Raw genomic sequence first — 21,353 nt, forward strand, 5'->3', positions numbered from 1 at the left:
TTCATGCAAACCGGGACAATACAGACCAAGTCTTAACTCCTGGTTCCATCAAATTCAGTTTTTGTATCAGTGTGCACACAGCCAGAAAACCACCTTAGACCCGGTCTGGTGCTTGACAGCTTCTTAAATCTTTTTCGTTCACAAAAATTTCCTGAAGAACCACAGGTCTGTCCATTTACAAACTGATTATGCTCCCTTAGCCCCAACTCTGGCACTGGGAAAATCCTCTGAAGCTTAATTCTGATTATTTGCATTTCCTGCGTTATCCACTAGTGCTTCATGGTTTCACTTTCTACCCTTTCAAGAAGCATTTCACAGATACAGTATTCTCCGGTGAAGCAGATGGGAACATTTACGTTTGCGGCTCAGAGGCTCTCCTTTGCTCCAGTTCCTGAGAATTAACATTGCCTAATCCGTCTGTGCACTTTCCACGGTGAGCCGTCCCACCACTGAAAGAAATTGCTAAGCCCACAGTGCGTAAATATTGGTATTAAGCTATCCAAATTTAAAATCAAGACCTTAAAAATAAAATTATTACTGACCTTTTAGCTCATTTATAATTAAAACCCATTCTAATGTTGTGCATATAAATAATAGATAGCTGTTTTCACAGATCAATGCCTTGTCCTGCTTTATAAGAAACATTTTTAAGTAAAATTACTGCGCCTTTAAGTTTAATAGGAAAATTTGATGTGTTAGCAACTGTGGGTTGATCTCTGTACATTTTTCAATTGTAAATTGCACTTTAAAAATGCAAACAATTATTAATATTGATTTGGACTAAAACAATATTGAATTTCAATATATTTCTGGCTCTTTTATGAATTACCCTGCACAGCCAGTGTGATTATGATGAAAGAGTATTTGCACGCTCAATTTCTTTTCAGTGAGAAACCTTGAAGAGTGCTAGTTGTATTCAGGCCGATAATGATAAACCCACGCATTCAAGGAAAATAAGACTACCTTAAAAATCTCAACTGAAGCATATTAAATTAATACTTCATCCTATACGTGCAGTTCTTATATCATGCTAGTTGAACTTTGGTTATTAACAAATAGTGAGAATTTAGTTAGAATGCAGCTCACCGCCTGAGCCCTCTGTTTTGGTTGTGCATCGCATGCAATTATAAAATGATGTCAATCCATCACCGCAATTTCCTGCGACTAAGCAAAGAGACTAATATATTCATGTCCTAGGATGCTGTTAAGATGCCAATTTATTTAAGTGCCATTAAAACCATGTTTCTGTGCTGGGGCTGGAACAAACATTTCATAGCTCTGTTGGTAGAGGGTTTTGAGTTTTTCTTCTGAGCTCAACTATAAGGCCAGTTTACTAATTGCTTACTCAGATACCCCAGCATGTCCCTAGAGGCCTCATCTCAGGGACAGCCCTTCCCCCTGCGATGCAGCAGCAGCCGTGGCCAGCAAGGTCACTCCAGCCGAGTGCCCTCATTACAACACACGGGAGCGGGTGGCAAGGGGGCCTCCCGAGAGCCCTGCGATACGTGGACAGAATTGTCTGGAAATCAGAAACCCTTTCCCCTGGGGAAAAGAGGTGTATTGAATCAGGACAAAATGTCAAAGCGAGATTTTTGTAGAAATGGATTTTCAGAAAAATTTAATTTATTGGCCCCTTAAGTGGCGTTTTCATCGGGCTTGGCTGCTAACTGCTTGGACAGCTGTGCAGAAAACCTGTGAACTGCCAAGGGTTTTCTAGGCACACGGAGGGCTCTAATTCTCCCCACTTCATCCTCTTCCTCTCCCTTCGCAGCCATCCGCGTGCCAGGAGGCACCTGGGGACTGTTAACCTCCAGCAGCCTGCCTGGAAAGCAGCTGTTAAACTCACTTTTTGCTGAAAGTGGAATCGAGGAGCGCGTAGCAGGCAGTAGCCGGGCGAGCCTTCATTTTGAGTCTCCCAGGGAAAAATGTATTTTTCCAAACTTTCTTTTTCCACATAGAAAACTTTGGTTCTGTGAAAAGAGCATTTTCTTACTGAAAATCCTTCTGCTGGAGAATTCCCCAAACAGCTCTTTTTCTGGAACTTACTCCCACATAGACTGAAAATAACCCAAACTTGGTGACTTTCCAGTCATGTTACAAAAGCTAATGTTTTCCTAGAGTCCCTGGAGACGGCCGAGTTGTGCTACTTACTAGCTGGCTACTACCCGTTTCTTAATGTAAGCATATGCAGGACTGGTTTGAATGCTGCTGGCCCTTAATTCAATCATGTGTATTGAATGATTAAAAATATTAAGGCACTTAACCTTGAATAGCATTGTAATTATTTTGATTATGAACTACAATCCACAAAGCATTTATGACATTTACTATTTTTAAACCTAATTATTTTGGAGAGCATCATTCAAGAATTTTGAACTCTTGAAATCGGTAAAACAGAAAAATAAAATGACACATGATTTTTCTTCACCTGAGACAGGTGCTCTCTAGTATGATTTCTCCCTTCTATGGGTAGAGTAGTAGGTAGGTAACAGCAAGTGCCCTTGTGTTCCTTCATTTCACAGGTAATCTTGTTTCGCTGTTTTATGCTCAGATGCCCATAAAAGTATAGTCACCTCTGTTATTTCACATTGTAATAGCATTGTGGTTTTGATTAGAGCAAGTCAATTTTCTTTGACAAAATGGCTTTTAAACAAAACGATACCTTTCAGAAAATGTATTCTTTGGTCATAATTTTGTGATGTAGGAGGTGCTTTCCTTGACAAAGTTAAGTTCTGTGTCCTATATTGCCAAAACTAATACTGTGAGTATTACTATAATTTTATAATACATACCTGTTGCATGATATGTAGTATATCAATACAAAATACCCTTATGGACGCCGGCCTCCCGGCAAAGAACTGGAGCTGTATCAGTTTGATACAGTAAATGCAAGCCATAGTACTTCTCAGCAGAGAGAAGTCCGGTTTTTAAGAAGGAAGGATATTCTTCCTGTTAACTTTTCCTTAGGTTTATCCAGATCCTGCCCAGTGACTACACAGTCTTTAGCTAGATTAATTTTGGATACACAAGAGACTTTGTGCCATCCAATCTCAACAACCGTGGCCAACAGAGCTAATTCTGCATTGCCTGAGAAGAGGCGCAAGGTCACGGCTACTGGCGATTCCGCACCGAGTGTCTGTCCGAACAGGAGGGAGCCTGTCAGCTGTCAGGTGGTGGGGCTCTGCTACACCCCAAGGATTTCCTCCTAATAACGATACATCCTAGCTTTACTGGATACATGTAATACATGTAAAATACATGTATTTATCATGGAATTCCTTTCACCGTCCTGGTTTTAGGTAATGAATTTTAGCATTCTTGGTGTCTCCCAGGGGATGTTTCCTGACATGCTAAGCTGGTATCAAAATTCTCGCTTAAGTTCACTGAAAGCACCTTCTGGCTCCTTAGCGCCTTTCTTTCCAGACTGATGCCTCTACTCATCCTAGCAATATGGAAATATCCAGAGCCCGAAATCTACCCTTTAGTAATTACTGTATGTTCTGCTGCCTCATCAGATGACAGCTCATGGTTGTGTGACTCCAACAGAGGAAAAACAGCGTAGGATTTGAGGAAAATATATTTTGTTAAAGTCAAATCAGGCTGCACTTTATTTCTATCCCACTTGCAATTAGCAGTGTGTGGGCTGATCGCTAGCAATAAGCTGTGGTTAGACCTGAAACTTAGCTGTGCTGCTCTGGGTCTCACACGTTGCTGTAAAAGTTTAATCTAACAAACTAGAGAAGCCATTAGAGGAACTCCTGTGGTTCCAGATAGCAATGTTTCAGTCCTGCAGCCCTCTTCAGGGCTAACAATGACTGGAGTTTATGTACATTCACCATGGTGAAAATTACAGCTCTGCCCGTATACTAACTTGTTGTGTGTGCCTAGGAGTGCCTGGACTACAGTGTTAGATTCCCAAAATACACAGGTGTAACAGAGGGGTTAAGTACACCATTTTAGACTTCATTCTGGACTTTCCCCGCTTCCAGCCAGCCCACTCTATTACCTTTTTAAAAATTGTTAATATTTTTTATTGTTTGTTTTTACAGATGAATTTTGCATCCCTTTTCAGTAGCATCATGACTGTATTATTAAATGTTGCATTGCAACACAGGGAGGATTTGAGACCTCTTCAAACTATTAGCTCTGGTTTAAACACGCTTCCAGCACACACTATGTGAAGAAAGCGCTAAAGAGCTTCTTTCCCACGGAATTACACTGTAACTGCTATATCATAATTGTGTGCAAAATATTATTAGAGATCAGTAAGGGAGGATGAATTGAGAGCATCAAGACCAACATAAGTAAACTGCATCTGATGGCTAATGGCTGTCATGTATTTGTGTTTGAGAGACCTACTGAAACAAACAAAAAAAAGCTATGTTGCCTTGAACCATTAGTGGTAGCTTCTTTGCTGCCTCCATTTATCTTTTTCTCCTTCTTGCCTCACCCTTTTTTCCCTATTCTGCCTATGTATAATGAGCAACCTCCTGTTAAAGTGTTTTAATGTCAAAGATGTTAAAGTGATAGTGCAGGGGACTTGGGAGACAGTGCAGACAAACAGCAACAGTAGGCTGAGAGCAGCAACTGTGTGGTGGAGGAATTTTTGAGCTAAGTGTACGTGGGCTATTTCTAAACTGTTATGAAAAGTATCTTAAAAAAGCAGCCTTATTGTCATGGACTTATTTACCTGTAGAGGGATTCAGGCACTCTTAAGAAAAAAATTAGGAGTCTGTCAATCAGGAAAATAAACAAACCCCCAAACCGAAGACCTTTCTGAAGTGGTGAAATGGTTGAGCCATGTCAGCAGCATCACCTGACCCTCACTCTTGCAGCTCTTCCCAATTTAGCTGCAGGAAAGGGTGAAGTTGGGCAAGAAGATCCCTTATTGTTAAATGTGGCTTGTATTAATACACCTGACCGACCGCCTGCCACTGACCAAAACAGTAAGTCCTAATGATCAACACTATCTCCTCCCTTCACACTGAAAACCACTATAAAACTCAAACAATCTTATCAGAGAAGAAATACAGAAGATTGCAAATGAGATGCTGAAGCATAGGGTAGCACAGAGTGTAAGTAGAGCGTGATCCTCTCTGAACTGGCTTCTTGTTGCTTGGCTGAGATGCCTGAGAGTAACTGGAGACTGCATCTTGCAGAACGAGAGAGGAAAAGGATTAGCAACTGTTTCCCTCCTGCCTTGTGCTCCTGACTGTGGATTTGCTGCCCTTCAAAATGTTATGACTAATGCATAAAGCGTTGCTCCTCTCCAGACACTCAACTTTTCACTAGCTTGAGACTTAAAAAAAAAAGCCATGAATCTGTCTTTGGCTGTAGGTCTCCAGGCGTGTAACCTTTACTGTATGCCATGCTGGCATTCGTTGTCTAGTCTGCACTGTGTTTATCAGCCTCACTTACTTGCTGTGAGTATTGCAGTCTCTTAGATCCTTCTGTATTTGCTCTCTGCCACCCTCCCCCATAGCTACAAAACTAAATGGGAACAGGATCTCTTGGAGAAGCAGCCCAAAAGGGCCTAGGCAATATTTTGTGCTGAATTTCTCTCCTTGGACCTTTATATATCATTGGTGTATCTTTCAAGACACCTCTGGGGTTTTGAAACTAATTTTCCATCATCATTAGCGAGAAACTTATCCTTGTGCTTCCTTTCATTAATGTCTAATACAGGAATGAGAAGAAGTGCTGTATATGCACACTCTTTTTAACTTGATGATGCCATATGTAAATAATTAAACAAGGCACAGAAGCAATGGTTAAAAATTCTGCAAAACTTCCTCATTAAACTAAGCAATTATCTGCAAGAAGAGAGACATCTGAACCCTCTCCTTCCACACCCATGATAAAATCTCCACATCTTGCAGATGTTTAATTTTTGCCTAGGAGGAGAAAAATCACATTTAATTACCATCAAGGGTGAGGACAACATGGTGGGTGCATAGATGGTGACATTCAGTTTGTATCTGTCAGTGACGTGGCTGTGACTTTGCATGTGATCTGTTTGGATATTGTATGCAAGGTCACAGCTCTATGCAAAATCAGTGGAAACATTAATTGAGTTCCAGCTATGTCATGTGCTACTGTGCAAAAAAATGATTCATGAAACTCCAGGGCCGTGATTTGCTGTTTGGTGGCGGTACAACTGAAGCAGTTAATACTTCTAGCCGTCTCATCCTGCCTGCTGCATTACATTGGCATAACGTCTTGGAGCTGGGTAGTGAAGTGAACTGTGGAAACTGATTCAGCTGAGAAACAGTCCATCAAAAAAGAATGGCACACAAAGAAAGTCATATTCGTGGAGAGAAATATATTTTCAAAGCACTAAATCAGATTAAATCCCTCCGTGTTCTGTTCTTGCAGTACAGTTTATCTATTCAGTCACCTGCACCATCCCTGTCACTGTAATAGCTGAGATTTTCACAATCTATCGTTGTGAAAACAATGTCGTTGCTCGCATTTTACAAACGAAACTGAGGCAGCGAAACCTGAAGAACTTGCCTAGAGAAGTGGGAAATCTCCGGACAAGAAGAGGCTGAGTTTGGACCTTCCGCAGTTCAGGTTAATATTCTAGCTACTGAATCCTCCTCCTTTTCCTTAGTTACTGGAGAATAATGAAAAAGGTAAAATGTTTACATTTTATATAAGAGGAAATTGAATATGCAAATGTGAAAATGGGAATAGATTTTTTTAAACTTACAACCAGAAGGTGTGTAAATCTGCCAAGAACTTCAGTTAAGCAACTGTTCCGTGCTAGCTAGGATGTAGGTTAGTGGTTTCAGCAAATACACAGATAATTAACTGAAACTCCTTTTGTTCTAGCTGACAACATAAAAGCAATGAGAGAAAGGAAAAAAATCACTGGGGAGTAGCGTGGCATCTTGCAAGGTTGCCAGTGCAATGTGCACAGGATTACACTGACGAGCTTTTCTAGTGCTAATGAAGGGGTGTCAAACTGGCAACACCAAAACCTGATGTATTTGCTGAAACGGAACAATATGAGACAGGGTAGCTCAAATTCCCGTCTCCAGACACCAGTGAAGAGTTGTGAAGGGAAGGCCACGTACATTTAGTCTGACTTTCAGCAGTGGTACAGCCTGCTGCACGGGCAACCGGTGAGCGAGAGGCGGGCAGGTGAGCAGGCTCTTAGGTGTTGCCAAGGCTGTGGCACAGAAAAGCTGTTTGCTCGTAGGGAAGGGAATCTAAGCTGGGTAAGTGCAATATAGAGCACTATATTATTACTACATATCATGTGCAATATATGGCACATAATAATTATATATTATGTGCAATATATAGCAAGGATATGACTGCCGACCCTCTGGAGTGTCCCCGCAGGCCTCAATGTGCACAGAGAGGGTCCCTGTTCAGTGAGGACTGCAAGGTGAAGGGAGTTACCAGCTTGCAAGCTCCTCTTCTCCTCACTCCCTCCGACAGGTGGTAACAGTTTACTAAAGCACCGTACTAATTTATGCAATAGTGAATCCTGCGGTTAGCGAGATGTGAATTAATGAGGCACCTCCGAGAAAGTAGGAAGTACCTTAACACAGCTTCTCCCATGGTCACCTTGCACCATACTATGTTATTAGTAAAATTATTATTAATTTTCCTTATGGTAATGACAAAGCCAAAACTTTTATTTACATAACAAGAAGTTTTATAACAGAACGACTAGTGACCGAGTTCCCCAGTCAGGTCTGTGAAGCGTTCGGCAACTTTTTTAGATGAGTTCCTGATAGGTGTTTTAGGAGGAGCAAGGTTAGCACTGCAGGATAAACACAGTTCTGAAGTTTCTGGAGCAGGCTGGGAGGTAGATGTGAAGTGTGTTTAACCGGCAGCAGCAACAATCAGAAAACCACCACTGGCAAAAGAACTTGCTGAGGTGTCTGCTGCTGCAGCCTTGTTTGCCAAATAAGTTGTCTGTGAACTCTGCCGTCATTAAAATGCTCCACGGTGATAACAGCACTTTCCCTGGAACATTTTGTTGAAGCTTGCAAATGGAATTATCTGCTATGACTGCTCTTTTGAGCAGTGTAAATCTTCAACAACAGTCCTAAATAAACTTGTGATATACAGTGCATGGAACACCTATTTTTATAAATATCTCTGCAGAGGAACGCTAGAGGTAGGAAGAATAAATTACAAGCAAGAAAATGGCATTTTAAAATGTGCTCTAACCCTGTTTGCTCCTACTCTCTCTTGGCACCATTCTACATTAACTTAGCTCCAGCCCCTGGAAAGGCAAAGGTCACAGCTTTTATTTACATAACACAAAGTTTCTAAATAACAAGCATTAAAGAAGTGAAGCTTTGCAGGGGGGAAAAAAAAAGTATGAACAAGAAATACTAGTTCAGCCTCTGTGGCCAGAAAGATATCAGCATTGGGAATAATATGCCATTTTAACAGGGATACATAAACACTATCACCTGAATATAGTACAAATACTGGACTCCCCGCTGGGGAAATCATATCTCATTTCAGTTGAGGGATGCCAAATTACTCTCTGTTGCCTTGTAAGTGCTCAGTGCTCGGCACCTCACCATGCACAGGACAACCACATTTCTGCTTCAGGCTATGACTGCTCCTCAGAGGTCTGAAACAACTTCCCTGAATTTGGGTATAATCCCAGGCATGAAGTACTTCTTAATCTAATCCTAAACTACTATTGCATGTAAATGTCCAAGCTGAATTTAGTGCCTGGAAAGCAAAGGAAATGTTTAGCAATGGCCCTTTGAGCACCCTCTGTCTTATACTTCACAGCCTGGCCTCACATCAGTGAAGTTTGGGCTGTTTAGAAAGGACCAGAAAGCTTTGCCATATCCCACGGCTATAACTCAGAAGAGCCTGCTTCATCTTGCAGCATGTACAGGAACAGGGAACTAGTGTTTCTCTCCCGTTTCACCCCAGCCCAGCCCTTCTCATTCTAACACTGCTCATTTTGGTGAGTTTCAGGATGAAAGAATATGGTCAGGCAAAAGAACCTATAAAGTTGGTGTGCGATAACGACAGTCCAAGTGTCTTATTATAGAGCAGGTAAGAAATATGATAGGTCTTATCCAGAAGAAACAGTTGTATTGTACTGTCCAGAGGAGATTCATAACTATAACCAGGTATAGAGGTTATGATGCTGCTATACTGAGTTAGCCAATATAACTTGTTACGCTCTGCTATTGTACCTTTAAATAATGCAGAGCAGGTATGACAGATCCAGTCATGTGCTATGGAGCTTGCATCATTTTCTACCTGTCTGGAAGATGACTTTTGTCACCCTTGCAATATAACTCCTATGCAGCTGCTGTGACTGCTAGATGTGCTGCTGGCAAGGGCAAACACACAGCTTTTTAGGCACTGGCCATGGTGAAGCAAGATTGGGAAGAAATATAGAATTCATTTTCAACATCACCTTCTACTCACAGCAAATGAGAAGTACATATGGATGATTTCATTTTTTGCACTATACTGCTGTCCCATGTGGCTCAGGCTTTGTAACTACTGTCAACTCAACAGTCAGTCGGTATTCATTACACCAGAACCAGAGGAAGGAATTTCTAAAGACCTTAAGGAAAGCCTGTTTGGTTTCTCATGCTCAAGAGAAACTTTGGAAAAATCCCAAGCGCGGAAAGAAAATGGGATAAGAATTTTTGACTTTCAATGAGCCATATCTGCACATATACATTTCCTGTGTTACCATATTTTAGAAGGACTTTTAAAACTGATGAGACGTGACCAGCCTCCACCCTTTCACAGAATTGTAGTTGAGCTCTACTCTTTTGTAATTCAGGGCTCTGGTAGTAATACTTGCATTACAGGCTCAGTTAAATTACCCTTCCCAGAGGCAGTGCTCCAGCCTGCTCCTATGGGTACCAGTAAAAATGTCACCTGTGAGAGAACAGGTAAAACAGACTCTGGTCCACTCTGCCCTTACAAGCCCCAGCTGGTGGGTATCGCTCTTATCAAGAGCATTCCAAGTCCTTACAAGGAGTGGGGTGAAGCTGCTTCCTTGTCTTTGTTGCAGCCCCTCTGTTGCTAGTCCCTCTTATTTACTTGCCAAGGCCCTAAGGTAGTGACAGCAGCACAGAGACCAGAACGGGGCCGTGCCTGGTGCTGGCGAGTGGTGCTGAGAAAGGGCCAGCCCGGCCCGGAGGAGAGGGGAAAGGCAAGTAGCGGGCTGCTGGCCGGAGGATGTACGATGCAGGAGTGTTACGGAGAGGAGGCGGCCGGAGACCTCGTTAACAGCAAAAGTGTGGAAGTAGAAGGCTGAGATTGCAAAAGGGAAACCGAGCCCCAGGTGGGGGAATAGTGCTTGCAGAGTAAAGCTAGCGAGGGAAGAAACAAAGAGACGGGTGGGAGTCCCAAAACAGAGGAGACTCCGGTGGTATGAAGACAAGGGGAGAGAAAGCTGTGGATTTTGTATCCTGACTGTGTCCCGCTCAGATAAATTGCATCCTACCTCTTTTTTTCTCTCTATTGTGTGTAGTGAGCAATAGGGCAGTCTCTGCTCCCTGCCTGTCCAGCTCCTGAGTGCTCTGCATTGCTAAGCTATTGCTATACAGCGCCTCAAAGGTTGTGCCTTCCTGGGATGGATGTGTGATCTCTGCTAGCAGGCACACTGCCCTCTTTGGCTTGGAAAACATTTTGGAATCTTTTGGGTTGAAAGGTGTAACGCTGATGTATTTTTCTCTGCTAAAAGGATATACCCCAGAAAGAATCAATAGCATAGTCCCAACACATCACTCCTCACACAGGAGGCTTTTGGATCCTGCCCAGTGTTTGTAAAGCACGTGTAAATTAATGAGCATATTCATTATTAATAATGACACAAACATAGGAAAACCTTTCAAATAAATACTTGAAAGCGTACTAAGCCTACTACCAGAATGAAGTCTAAGGGTGCTCAGCAGCAAAATGCAGTAGAAAATTGTGGCTGAAACAGATGTTTAAAATGAATGCTTTCAGTGTGCTGAACTAAAATACAATTCAAACACATACAGAAGACATATAGACTGACTTTCAGTAGCACAACCCACTGAAATACCTATACAAGCAACCTTGTTTTGGATCAGCAAGGCTTATTCTATTTATTAAATCAATAAGTGTAAAGCCCGTAGACCATTTTAGTTATCAACCTTTTCCAAATGAATATCCCAAGCGTTTCTAATCACAACCATCTGATTTCCATTATTTTGACCTCCTCCTTCTTTGGCTGGATCAATAATGTCTGATGTAATAATTTATCAACATATACTGGGAAAATTATTGATTCTATTTGTACACATTAGCTGGGAGAAAAATATGTCAGGCTGTCCCTTTAGTCTGAATGCCTTTCTAGATTTAAATTAAGCTGCATTTGGTATTTGTATGAAGGATATTAGCACTGTATGTAAAACAAATCACTGTAGCTGAAATGGATGTTTTACTTGCCCCAGTTCCCCTGATACTTTTATGGCACCCATCACTGCAATATCTGTTTTTCATACTCTAATTGCTTTGTGAAATCTCTCGCTCCTCCTCTGCCTCCCACTCCTGTGCATTCGCACAGCATACTGCAACGCAGTCTGACACTGTTCATCCTGCCTCTTGGGGAGGCTGAACTTAGGGCCAACTGGAGATTTTATTTAGTTGAGAGATGTACTACATAGGTAGAAAGCTTTCACGTAAATCCTGGATGTTCACAAAAGGATCAAAAGATTATGTGTGTAATATGGTATGGGGTAGGATTAATATTTGGCCGAGATATTTTTTTAGGTGTGGGCTTTATTGGTGAAAGTAGCGTTTGAAAGAAGACAGCGAAGAAAAGCTGTATGTTATCTATGTTACAATATGCTATGTTTTCTAACAGTACTGTTCCTAAGAACTATCAACAGCAGTTCATCTACAAAAATCAAACACGTGGAAATCTGGCTAATTTTATTTCTTAACAGCTCGGTACTAATACACCTTTGGGGGGAGGAAGATCAAAATACTAAAACAATGTGCTGAGTCATTAAGTGGAATGAACCACTAGAACCACCGCTTCCTACAGCAGCTATAATCTGTCATCAGCTTACTTACCTAATGCATATGTTGTAATAGCCAACTGTAGTTTCTTTTTCATATCCTTTTGTTTCAGATGAAGCGACTTAAAAATTGCAAATATTTCTCCCCTTAGATGCAAGAGCATAAATCACGAGTAATACTGAGCTCTCTGCCTCATATTGATTCTTTCGTGAACTAAGCCAGATGGGTTCAGATATGAGCATGATCTAATATTCCCCTTAGCTTGATTTATAGATTTCTTTGTGCATTACCTGACCATAAATGAGTCTTGCATTATTTCTTGTGTGCCTGTCAGATTAAAGAAAAATATTCTCGTTGACCTTTAAACCTGGGAGAAAAAAATGAGTCGGAGACATTTTACTGCATGTATTACAGTGATCTTAGTGCTTACATGCCAATTAAGAGTGTGTGATTATGAAAGAGGTCTAGTAATTTGTGTTGTGTGTAATGATTTCATTTTCCTGTAAAGCACATGGTAGATATACAGACAGAAGCATAAGCTACATTGCAAATAACTCTGGAAGAGAGAAAAAGAGGAGAACAATTTGGCACAATTCATTCCTTAATTTACAAAAGCGAGCACTGATTGCAAGAACTGAAATGTTTTTTCTGGAAGAAAATAATGTTCTTTAAAATGTAGGCACAGCAAGCAAAAGTGCAGAAATGACTGCCACATAAGGTGTTAATGCCATTAAAGGGAATGAGCATCATGAGGCATTTGCTGACCCCAGAGACCTCTTCAGTGAACAAAATGAGTTTAATACGTATGAAAAATAATGAGCGATGTATCATGAACCTACCATTAGGGCACAACTCTGGGCTCAGGACTTGCAGCCAAACTCTGGTGGGAGACACTAAGTTTTGTCTGAGCAAAAAGCTCATGCTTAAACTGGAGGGACTGACCTCAATGATCCAGCACCTCCTCCCACAGTTTTCACGAGTGTTTCTATAGCCTAATGAGCCTACTATCTCCTTTGTATTTATTTGTAACTAACGCTCAGAGCTATCAAATCAAAGATGTTAAAAAAGAAAATATTTCTATCTCTGCTATTCTTCAGCTTTTTGACCAGGTGAAGGTAAACATGCCCTGAAACTGCTCAGCAGACCAAATCACTGTCATATTTCTATTCAGGTTGTATTTCTATTCTGTATCTGTATTGACATTTTCAGTAAGAACAAGATTTTAGCTTCTGTCTTCTAAGAAATCACAAGTCTTTCCATGGTATGTGGGCATGCCACAAAACCTGACCGGTAGCCCTAGCTCTAGGAACAGGCAGACCTGTCTGTGTTCTCGGTGCTCTTTTCCAGATACCCTGCCATGTGTCTGTATCACCAGAAAAATCCTTTTTCAGTTTTTTCTCCAGCTCAGGTATGTTTAGACTAGCCAACCTGTTCCTACAATTGAGAACGGGTTCAGGAATATTAATGTTCCTTTCCAGTCTCTTGTTAAGGTCATTGAACTATTGAGTACCCTGTTTCCTAGCCTGCGGTCTTCGTTATTTTATTCCTAAATGGCTCTGCTGTGGCAAGAAAGCTTTTCTTAACACTTCCAATTGGCCAAAGGCTGAAGCGCAGCCAGTATTTTACATCTGTCTGGGGACGCACCTAAACAGTGTATCTGTTTTGGGGGCCAGTATATTCATGAGAGTCATAAGTATAGATTTTCTTTGGTTTGGATGCTTTATTTTAATTCCAGTGTCTGATCACATTTGTTTATTTTTATTACAGTAAGCTTCCAGACCCTGAGAATGGGATCTGCAGTGCTAAAGACACTTTTATTATATATGAGACTTCAAGTGATAGTCTTTGCCCTGAGGAGCTCACAATAAAAATAAGCAGACAGATAGAGAGATAAAAGACATGATTCAGCATCAGATGTAATTTGCTGTATGAAGCTGATCCAATTGTATTTGAAGGCTTTATTTTACAGATGAAGAAACTTAGGTGCAATGAAATGAAATGACTTGCAGAAAATACCACAGAAGTCTATGGAAAAGTACGAACTAAAACTCCGATTGCCCCGTAGCTCCCAGGACAGCCCTTCTCTTTGAAGCAGGGGGAACTATTTATGCATTACGTGAACACAACTACACATGCTGTACATCCCAATCTGTAGAAATTATACAGCCCTACATAATTATGCCATGCAGCAGATTTTTTTATTTTTTTTTTTATCCTTCTGCTGTGCATAAGCCTGGCACTATCTCTTCTTCTGTGCATAGTTCTTATTCAGAGCTACTCTTTTGACTTCTAGCACAAATGGTGTTTTGGAGAGGTATGTTTACTGCATAAAGACATAGAAAATACACCTAAATTCCCTATTCTGGTCAGTAAATTTATATGAAAAGTATTGTGGCAATAAATCAAAATGCAGTGATTGCCATTCCCCTTCCCATGGTGATTTATAATTGTGGATTTACATCTGGCTAAAAGACACTGTTCAGACTGTCTAGCTTGCATGGTAATAACAGCAAGCTCTCCTCTATTTCCTTTTAGTATGGCAATGGAGACTGAGAGCCCCTTCACTTTAAACAATTCGATGAACACATAAAATGGGAGTTAAAACCTTCTGCAAAATACAAAAATAATAAAGCGTGATCAGTGAAACTCTAAATCATAATGACAATGTTATCCAGTGTCAGCCGGAGACACTCGCTGACTACAATGGTGTTTTAAGTGAAGCATTTCTCTATCTGGTAAACAAACAAAAAAAAAAAAAAAAAAAGAAAGAAAAAGAGGAAAGAGGCAGGGAAATAATATTCAAGAATTTCTTAATAGAATTGAGGGGCTAACAGCAGCAGAAAACTATTCACCCTCCACTACTATGGAGTTTTACTTCACAGAAAAAAATAGGATGCTGTAGGATAGAGATGTCTTGTTCCCTTTAACAACATTTCTCAGTCTGGGCAGTATAAACATCCAGGAGTCACCTTCACATTTATAAACTATAAACATTATTATCTTCGGTTCCATTTCTTAAACCCACTCAGTTTTTTTTCCTTCAGTTGCCTAGAAAAGCAAATATACAAGGCTGAGGGCTGGTAGTGTGCTGTTGGTAAGAGCTGGACAATGGTATTCTCGTTTGAAACGTAAAACAACAGACTGACCTGCAAGACCTTTACCATATAATGAATAGGAACTTAGTAACAGGCTTTGGTGGAGGAGTTTTCTGCTAGCATCGGGAGTTCAACTTTCTTCCTGTCCTGAGATCAGTAACGTGCTTCAGGCTCAAGATAGTCCTCAGGCTTCCAGGGAAGGGAAATGCTGTAAGCCGTGCGTTTCCCCTGAACTCCCCTCTCCCTACTTTAGCGTTTCTAGAGCTGTATGGACAGTACACAAGTCCTAAGAATTCGTTCCAGACTGAAATATGTCTCAGAAAGACAGAAGACAAGGAAAGAAAGCCAAAATTTGCCTCTTAAGTTCATACAGATGTTCAACACCTGAGCCATCCAAGCCAAGCATCTTTGCAACTCATGATACCCTTCAGGAGGAATATGCTACGCTCTACAAATCATCTCTGCACAGAAGAGGAATACCACTATTTTGCTGGACACATACTGCCCCTTATAAGGCAGTGAGGAGATGAACTAAGTTGAGCTTTTTGGTAGTATCCATCACTACAGTCAAAGCGTTAAATCCTTCTCCTTGTACAGTGGTTTATTCCATAATAGAAACATAGATAGTAGTGACAGAGAAAATCACTTGGGTCATCTAGTTTATCCTTTGCTGGGAGAAAGATTGTTTCTTGCATTTGTTGTCTTTGCAGACAATACTTCACCCAAAATTACCACCTGACCTGAAGTCTGACAGAGAAATGGAGTATTAGTAAGATAAACCATGCTCAGAGCCTGGTTTATTGTTTGTGTAGCAGCAGAGAATGAGATGAGGGTACAGCTTACAAGATGAAAAGGTGGGGAAGAACTGTAAACTTTCCTTCTGCCCAGGGATACCAGCTCAGGGGAGATGCTGAGGGAAGGAACCAGAGAAAACAGAGCATTACGTGTCTGCAAACAGTACTGTCCTAAGGGGGTGGTAATCTGTGAAGACTGTTGGGGATCACTGGAAAAGGAATAAATGCAGTAGTGGTCTCGGGGGGGATCCTAAAGGACTCTCCTCCCCTAATCCAGGGGATTCTCTGGGAATTCTTCCCCATCTCTTTTCCCTATAGGACTCAGGAAAGAAGTCACACTACAGTGTTGATATCTTTCCTTCCTAAAGTTGTAATGAGGATTATGCCTGCCCCACAAGGCTCTGTACGACAGCTGGAAGCTGCAGTTGCTCCTTAGCACCAGACCCTCTAAGACATGATTTTGTAATGTCAGCAACGATTTTTCAGGGCTTCATGTGTGCTCTTATACCACAGGTTACGATTTAATTTCCAGCAGGTGTTTGCTTTCGTAACATTCAAGGTGACTCTAGGACAAGACCTAGGGCAGTGAGAGGGAAAAGCAAGGCTTTGCCATGCTTTGACCGATCCAAGGTCCAGGCCGTGGGAGACTCATCAAATACCCTGTCCCTGCCATCAGGAATTGCTGCAAACTGTTCCCCTGTCCTCCATGGTCTCCTTGGAAGGAGACTTTCATGGCCAGCCAGCCTCCTGTTCTCCACTTCACAAATCCCTTGGGGCAGATGGCAGGTCTCCTTTCAGCTTGTCTGGCTCCCTCTCACTCCTGCATTCAAGTCTCAGCTCTCACTCTCAAATTTACACCTTCCTCTTGCACACTTTTCCCCCCCCTTGCCTCACGTCTGTTGCCTTACCAGAGCCTCTGGACAGCCCGGATCCCTCTTTCCTTGCCTTTAGCGGTTGCACATTGTGCTGTCTTTGCCTGATTTTATTTCCCATGTTTTGCAGTCAGTGTGGTGTCTGGGAGGGGATGCGTTGCTGAGAGCAATGTCCAGAGCCAGGAGGTCAGGAAAAGCAAAACCAATTAACGGATCAGTGTCTTACCACAGACCATGCGCTCCTCAGACTTCCCTGCCCTCTTTTACCCCCTGCCTTTCCCGAGGCAGCCCTTCTGCTCAATAAGCAAAGAGCACAGCCTATTTCCCAGGTTTCGGACCAGGGCTTGCGCTGGGGGCCCAGTCTGTCCTTCTGCTCCGGCATGCCCAGGCTCAGCCATCCCTGCCGTCAGCTGAAGGATGATGATGACAAAGACCTTTGCGTTCCTATTGCATGAAGAACTGGGCTGGGCTGGCCAATCTTTTAAAACAATAAATTAAGGTGGTGGTGATATTTTGGCCCAAGCAGGGTGGAGATGGAGATAAGAGGTACTTGTTTTTGGGGACAGGCAGGAAATACTGCTTTCCAAATTAGTTCATTTTGCTTATGTTTCACCACAGGATTTTACCTTTCCTTTCTGAATGCTGTCAGCGCACAGGGACAAAAGACGTGGTATTTTGGTACACTGCTGTATTTAGAACAGCCACAAAAAATTAGAATCCAAATCATATCCAACCTATCGTGATTACATGGCAAACTTGCATAGCCGGAGATCCTCTGCGCCATGCTCAGCCCTTGACAGAGCTCTCGCAAGCAATGTGAGTGATGAGCTCCTATTTAGGAACTGACAAATTTGTGTGGATCAATGATTATTAAAAAGAAAATGTCATTAAAGAGGACAGTTTGGTGCAGTATCATCCAGAAGCTGTCAATGTCTCTGCTGGGAAAATTAAAATAAAGTCATCTTACAATGCATATTTCAAACATTTTGAATTTAATAATTAACTAAAAGACAGCAGCAGCAGCCTATTTCCAGAGTGCATTTTGGTGTCCCTTAAAAACACTGATTCTCTGAAAGGCAGGAGATTATAACTTCTTGTAATTCTTGCTAAAGCTTGCTAGGATCTTTTGTTTACAAAGTGTTTATAAATTGAACTGTATGTTTTTTCTAAAATGAGGGTAGCAACTGACTGAACATCTTACAAATCACTCTAAACTTACAAAAAAAAAATCCAACGTTTTATTTTGATACTTGTAAGCAAAAAAAAAAAGATCTTTGTATTGGAAATTATTTTTAGTTTTGAAGATTTCTGTTTCAGTGATAAAAATGAAACACTCACTTGTCTTTTGGACATATCCGAAGCAATTGTCCCCCTCCAATTTTGGTTCAACCACTGAACACAAAAATTCAGAGTTCAGTTCTTCTCGCAGGAACGAGCCCTGCAGATGTTAGTTGTCCACTTTGTATTGTCATATGAAGCCTGTCGTGGTTCTGCCGAGACAGAGTGAGGTGAAGTGCTAGTAAAATCGGCAGTATTGCTAAGAATAAATATTTATACAGTATGAAGATAGGAGATCTTTTCAAAAGTTTGTCATGTCCTTTATGACAGCAGTCCTCATAAGCGTTGCTATTATTCGTTATTGGAGTTGTGGGGGTTTTTTTCAATAAACCAATGTAGAACTAAGAATTAGTTACTTTAAACACAGTATTATTATTACAGGTTTTTTTTTTTCCCTCATATTTTTTTCAGAACTGAGACCCTAATTGCAAATCCAGTACAAGCCCAGGACAAAGAGACAGTTGTTTCAAACAATAAAGGACTAAGTAAAACCAAAGGACTGGTACAGAGTGATGGGGAAGTACAAGGAAGAAGCTGGAGAAGTACTGGTTAGTTTGATAGATTATTCTGTCTTACCAGGGACATCATTAGTGTCAGGTTCTACACAGGCATCAGAGTGAATGGGAGATGTGCAGAAATCTAAGCCTGGGCACATCCACAGAGCCACACGTGCTACAGTGTAGGAAGTTTTTTCCATCTTCCAGTACTTTGTTAGAAATCTTAATATGACCTAATTTTACAAATTTAGGTTCAAACTTCTCCCTTCATCTCAACCTTCCCGTTGCTCTGGGGGAGCTGTAATTCTTCCCCCATACAAAGGTCTCACTCCCAGGTATGGTCTCCTTTTCCATAACGTGATACAACCTTTTCCTGAGGCTTTTTGCTTTTTACATTTGTCATTTGTAGATTTGTTATAAACTTTAGAAGAAGCAGCAAGCTGAAAAGAGGCAGTGCTGCATGCTGGAGCCCAGTGCCCGGCCGAGCCGTGGGGTTTGCTGGGGACAGCTCGGGGCAGGGTGGACTGGGAGCTGCAGCTCCTGTGGGGCACTGAGCTGATGAGCTGAGCTGAGAGGTTACAAGGGGAGGTGTGTCAGTAGGGCCAAAGCATGGTACCCAAGTTAAATAAAACACATCTAGATGGAGCATTTCTACTTTCCCCAAACTGAATTTCCTTCCCAAGAATTTTGTTTTTCATGACAAGTTTTAAAACTGAGCTTTTTAATCTTAAAAGAAACCAAAATTAGAATTTTCCATAGGACGGAAATTCCCATTTCAGTGATGAAGCAGAGGAAACCATGCTAAATGGAGCAGCTGAATGGCTGGGGGCAGGTAGCTGATTTTACTTTCCAGAATGGCAGACAAAGAGGCCCTTACGCAGGGCACAGGCAGAATCTTGAGGACAGTCCTTCCTCTCGCGCGAGCAGCTGCCCTGTGCAGAAGGCTGCACCTAACTTGAGCAAGGTTTTTGCGGCAAACAAAAATTGACCTTAGGAGTCTTTACAGTCAGTTGCCTTCTTTAGCCTTACTGCCTTCTGTTGATACCTTGGCAGCAAAATGGAGAGTTATTTGGTATATCTTCATTTGCAAAATTAAATTTGGAGAGGAGAGAGATAATTTCATAAAGTAAACCAATATGAACAAAACCAGCCCTGCTGGGTAAGAAAATACAGCTAACTGGGGGAAGTACATGTAAATCAATATAAATAACGGCCATGTAAAACCATGGTGCTGTATATTTCTAGTAACCAACCTTCAAAAGAAGATGATGAAAACAAAGGAGGGCAATGATATGTGGATTAGAGAACATAACACGTGAAGAGGCTGAGAAAGCTAAATTCATAGAGTCCAGTGAAAGAGACGGCTCAGGGGGAACATGATCACAGTCTATAAATACCTTCAAGGTAACAATAGAAATGAAGGGAGGGAATTATTCACAGTCTCAGAAAATTGTAGGCCAGGGAGCAATGGCCTGAAGCTAAGAAAGAAAAAGTTTAGGTGAGATATTAGTGGGGGGAAAGAAGCCCTGACAAAAGAAAGCAATAGGGCAGTTTAATAGCTGAACAGGGAAAGTGCCCAGTGTAGCATAACTGCCAGGTTTATGCAACCAGTGAGATGGCGTATCGCTGGAAAAAAGAGACAGAGGCTTTAATCAGACACACAAGAGCCAGATCAGATTGAAAGAGTACTCCTGGTCTCACAGGCTGTGCCCCGGGTAATGCCATATAGTGCTACATGGAACTACAAGGCAGAGCTCTTTCTTTGAACTAGGCCAGCTGCTTCCTCTGTTGCACTCTCTTACATATTTCCTTTAGCCCTGACGCATCCCCCCCTTTCCTATCCAAACGTGGATGAATTCCGTGTCGTCCCCTCTTACCGAGTTTGGCTTTCTATCCCACTGACAGAGGCGTCAGGAGAACTGCAGGAAGAAGGAGCAGTTCTTACTGAGGCAAGTCCAGCCAAGAGGGCTGCTGATATGACGGATTGTAGAAGGAAATCTCAAAGTCACTTAAGGATGAGGAGCTGGAGGTTTGCATGAATAATACCAATAATCATATTAAAAACTCTCCACCTCCACAACACTGAAAAGTTGGAAGAAACCGCTGCCTCTGCTCAGAGCACCTGGAAAGCCAACTCTGATTGGTCTCCATTGAAAGAATGAGGAGGTTTCCAGGGCTGAGTGGGACTTTTTGAAGAGACAGCTTTTCCTGGTGGAAACGAGCGAGTAGGACCCTGTGAGCTCTGGTGGTGGGTCCCCACTGCACAAGCTCTCCCCGCTGCTTCTCTTTGCCCTAGAAATGCAGGGGAAGGGGGTCAGCCAGGAGTCTGAGATAGGCTGATATTAATTCTCTACCATGTGAGAAAGGTGTTTCTAACGCATGCCTAGCAAACTTCATAAGGTGTGCTAATAATAAACGACAGCAAGTTCACAGCCCAGAAGATACCTGGAGGTGGCATTCGGTTGCTCGGAGGAGCGTGGGAGGAAGCAGGAAGGCTGTTGCTACCCAGGGGCATGGGGCTCCCGCTGCAAAACGATACACGATTATCACAGAGCTCGCCGTTGGCTGGCATCTAGTCAAACTCCTGGGTACGCAGCAACCAGTACCCAGGGTGGTTTACAGCACGATTGCAGAGCTACTGCCAGAATAAATACTCGGTGTACAGCACAGAAACCTCTTATACAGAAACCTTCCATAAATACTGCCTGTCACTCTTTCCATTCGGGGAACCACAGCAAAGGTATCTGC

General features: G+C 41.9%; 1 protein-coding gene across 4 annotated transcripts in view; it reads right to left on the bottom strand.

Moving 5' to 3' along the window:
• Positions 1-21,353, bottom strand: part of CHST8 (carbohydrate sulfotransferase 8) — a 191,489-nt gene that overhangs the window by 159,274 nt on the left and 10,862 nt on the right. Inside the window, exon 1 of one of the 4 annotated variants that reach the window (XM_030024020.2) lies at positions 1,847-1,943. The exons of the other annotated variants lie outside the window; for them this stretch is intronic. The gene's annotated coding sequence lies outside the window, so the exon portion shown is untranslated. Of the gene's footprint in view, positions 1-1,846; positions 1,944-21,353 lie in introns of those variants that run through there. 4 annotated transcript variants of the gene reach the window in all.

The sequence above is a fragment of the Aquila chrysaetos genome, chromosome 9 (assembly GCF_900496995.4).
Source record: "Aquila chrysaetos chrysaetos chromosome 9, bAquChr1.4, whole genome shotgun sequence".
In the NCBI taxonomy this organism is placed as follows: Eukaryota; Metazoa; Chordata; class Aves; order Accipitriformes; family Accipitridae; genus Aquila; species Aquila chrysaetos.